Raw genomic sequence first — 4192 nt, 5'->3', positions numbered from 1 at the left:
GTTTTCCTTATTTTATGTTGTCTGCGCATGTCTTTGTTATCCGTTTGTATGCTCCAAATGACTTTTTGTGAAGAGTTTGGATGGTTGTGAATCAATTGACAGAACTGAAAATCTAATTAAGATAGTAAATTGCAATTCTCTTTAATATGTTTGCGTTTTGGTTCTATTTCTCTGTCTGGACTGAAGATGTTATTGTCAGTTTAATATATTTGTTGTGTTTTGTAAGCTTACAAGTGTACTATATGGCACTATATTGAAATGTCTTGTTCAGTCTATTGCAGGATACAATTCGTGTTGAAACAGTTCCAGTATTTCATTATTTTGTTTTTGTGCTTATGTGCTTCTATCATTGTTGTAATAAAGAAAGAAAAGTGGTCAGCACGACGGAATGTCGTACCAACGGGCCCGGGTTCGATTCCCGGCTGGATCGGAGATTTTTCTCTGCTCAGGAACTGGATGTTGTGTTTTCCTTATCACCATCATCGCATCCTCACCGCCACGCAAGTCGTCGAAGTGGCGTGAACTCAAAAGACTTGCACCAGGCGACCCGTCTACCCGACGGAAGGCCCTAGCCACACAGCATTTACATTTACTGACTAAACAGAACTTGGATCTGCCTCAGAGTGTCACTTCAGCACAAGAATAGTGTGGCACTGTGTGCACAATCGCGACGTTACTTTCAGCTTTCGCCTCGGTTTAGAAGGGCCTCTGGGAGAGTTTCACTCCTCGAGGCACTGCGGACAGAGTTGATGAATGGTTGGCAGGCGGGCAGAGGCGGCCAGCCTGTGGCCGGCAGACGAATGGGCCTCATTAGGTCAGACACGCCGCAATCAGGCGGCCGCGCCAGAATCCAATTTGACCCGCGGGGACCGGGCCGGCAGTTTTTCACCACCTGCGGTCGAAATGAAAGCTGAAAAGCCGAAAGGGCCACCCGATGAAAGCGACATTTCTTCTTCCTACAAGGTCAGCGCCGGCCAGGTATAACGACACTCGAGCAGGCCCGAATGCGACACCTCGTGCTGAAGCGCTGAATCGTCCGCCACGGTAGCTGCAGGGTCAGCGCAGCTGACTGCTAACCGAAGGCGACTGGAGTCTACTGCCGGCCGACTCGGGCGTTTTCTCTAGTGAGATGGCTGCATGGACAAGAACAAAAAGCCAATAAATAAAGAAAAAATGCCAGTTGGGAGTAGGACTCACTTACTGAGGGTTCCGTACAAATTTAATTATGTACATAGGCAGTTCTTCCATCTTGGGAGCCCTGAATCTCAACCATTTTTTCCAGTTATCGGCATTGATAGTGGCAATATATCTGTCCCAGGGATTTCAAAATTTTCGACAACTTTTTAATTTCAGTAATATAAATGTGACAAAGGCTTGCAAAAGGCAGGTAACCATTGTAATTAGTAATTCGGCATTCACGTTGATTCAGTCGCAATGTATAAAGTCAAATTTAGGGCTAGAAATGACTTTATTGCTCATTTCGAAACTCAGGCATGATCATATAACCAGAAGCGATTACTTCACCGCCGGTTCGCAGGAGAGCTTCTGTAAAGTTTGAAGGTAGGAGACGAGGTACTGGCAGAAGTAAAGCTGTGAGTACCAGGCGTGAGTCGTGCTTCGGTAGCTCAGTTGGTAGAGCACTTGCCCGCGAAAGGCAAAGGTCCCGAGTTCGAGTCTCGGTCGGGCACACGGTTTTAATCTGCCAGGAAGTTTCATATCAGCACACACTCCGCTGCAGAGTGAAAATCTCATTCTGGAAACGTCCCCCAGGCTGTGGCTAAGCCATGTCTCCGCAATATCCTTTCTTTCAGGAGTGCTAGTTCTGCATGGTTCGCAGGAGAGCTTCTGTAAAGTTTGGAAGGTAGGAGACGAGGTACTGGCAGAAGTAAAGCTGTGAGTACCAGGCGTGAGTCGTGCTTTGGTAGCTCAGTTGGTAGAGCACTTGCCCGCGAAAGGCAAAGGTCCCGAGTTCGAGTCTCGGTCGGGCACACAGTTTTAATCTGCCAGGAAGTTTCATATCAGCGCACACTCCGCTGCAGAGTGAAAATCTCATTCTGGAAGAATATTTTTGATTTTTTTCCCTTTGGTTGTACTGTCAAACCTTCCTTTTTGCCAATTTTTTTTTATTCTAGACCAGTGGGAAGTACCCTATAGGTTTTGGTGAGTGAGTTTGCGAGTGTTAAAGTGTGTAACGTAAAATGGGGGTATCTTTTCATTCCATTGAGTTATATGTCTCAATTTTTAAACAGCCAAGGACTATAGACCTAAGTATGTAGCACAAATGTCAACTTTATACATTTAGACGTTCCTGACAAAAAGAGATTTTAGCAGTTGGAGAGATGGACAGATAGCAAAGCGATCCTTTAAGGGTTCCGTTCTTACCGATTTAAGCACGGAAACCTAAAAACGCTTAATCACGGTTTTCTATACTCTCAATACTTTCTCTTTAAACAGCTGTTAACTTGAGGTTGTAGCTCATTAGTTCTGGGGAGGGAAATGGGGGGGGGGGACATATACAATTGTTTTAATTGTATCGTTAACATTTATGGGAACTGCATTACCGTTTATCTTATAAACAAAAAGATTGGTTATAACACCACAGTACTTTATTATACATGTTGCTCTTAGGCTTATTCGGAAATTATTGGACGACCTACAGTTTGAGGCGGAGTACAAAAGACAGTGAATCTCTGCGTTTTCCACAGTAACAAACTGGTTTTCCAGAAATGAAAGAAGTGGTAAGTGACACACAAAAATTCTGGGACTCGCCAAGGATCGATGCCGAAACCTTTAGTAACGTCGTCATGCACTTAGCCACGGAGCCAAATTCTATCTTAAGCAAATAGGTTTCAACTAATTTTTTATGTATTAATGTTGATCTACAACAGATTGTGTTCCTTTAATTATTTTCTTAGTGCTATTAAACTGTTACGTGTTATTTCAATGTACAGAATTTCTTAGCAGAACCGTTTAGTTTATAATACTTACTACCGTGGTATAACATAATTCAAGGTACTTGGTCATACAGTGAGTCGTCACGTAATTCACTCAACACCGATACACAAATCAATTATTAAAAAAATATATCAACATGAAAACAGAAGATTTATGTTTATAAATGAATAGCACATTTTACCATAAGATTCTAAATTACTGTTACTCCAGCACAAAATAAAAGGATACTGCAGCCCTACACTCAAACTGTGGCGTTATTCTCACATATCACTATATGATATTAATTCGTTTACTGCCGCCATTCTGTAGATATTTTATTGAGAGTAATGGAGCTACGTGCTTGGAGAGGTACCCTTCCGCCCTCCATGCTGTGGTGGTGTTACGTCACGTTGAAAGAGAGGGAGAGGGGAGGGGGCGGGGGAGAGAGAGGGAGCGAGAAAGAGAGAGAGAGAGAGAGAGAGAGAGAGAGAGAGAGAGAGGGTGGTATATATGTGTGTAAGATAAACCCCTCCCTCAACAACTTCTCTCCTGCATACCTCCTCTGTGTTACCACAGCTGGCGTGTCACTGACCTCTTTTGTACTAAGATGGCAGTAAACGTTAGTTGTCTATTTGCTTCCACCGCCCTGAGTGGAATGCGTAAGTTCTAGTAAATGTTCACCAACCTGCAGTCTTCTATAGTTGTTGTTCCCTGTGCAGAGAACAGCACGGAGGTCGTGAATCCATTATGTTGAGGCTGTAAGAAACTCTTAGCGATGAACTGTTATTTTGGAACGAATTAAATTTCCAACCAATTTGTTCGTTCGGGATGCCACTCGTTTATTATTAGCAGAACGCGAGAAACTGCGCAATTAAACTTTAGAGTCACAAATAATATCTATTCTTCAACAAATTAATGAAATGAAATGTTGTGTGGCGACGTCCTCCCTGCGCGTAGACCTGATCGCCTGTTGCAAGTCTTTTTGAGGTGACGCCAATGCGGCGAGGCGACTTGCGCGTCGACGAGGATGAAATGATGATGATGAAGACGACACAAACACCCAGTCCGTGAGCGGAGAAAATCTCCAACCCAGCCGGGAATCGAACTCCCCACCCCCACCCCTCCTGCATGACAAGCCGGAGCGCTGTCCACTCAGCTACGATGGCGGACAACAAATTAATGAAGTGCGTATTTCCGTAATCACAGCTTTCAAATTTACAAATCAGACATTGCAAGTTCAGTCTTAACTGATGCCGCG

At 43.9% G+C, this 4192-nt stretch overlaps 1 non-coding gene across 1 annotated transcript; it reads left to right on the top strand.

Moving 5' to 3' along the window:
• The first annotated feature begins 1613 nt into the window (after positions 1-1613).
• On the top strand, positions 1614-1688 carry Trnas-cga (transfer RNA serine (anticodon CGA)). Its single transcript has one exon. It is a non-coding gene; the product is annotated as a tRNA-Ser (tRNA).
• Positions 1689-4192: the final 2504 nt, after the last annotated feature.

Source organism: Schistocerca gregaria, chromosome 4 (genome assembly GCF_023897955.1).
Source record: "Schistocerca gregaria isolate iqSchGreg1 chromosome 4, iqSchGreg1.2, whole genome shotgun sequence".
Classification (NCBI taxonomy): domain Eukaryota; kingdom Metazoa; phylum Arthropoda; class Insecta; order Orthoptera; family Acrididae; genus Schistocerca; species Schistocerca gregaria.
Note: the sequence above shows the minus strand (reverse complement) of the source record. Positions and strands in the feature narration are given on the sequence as shown.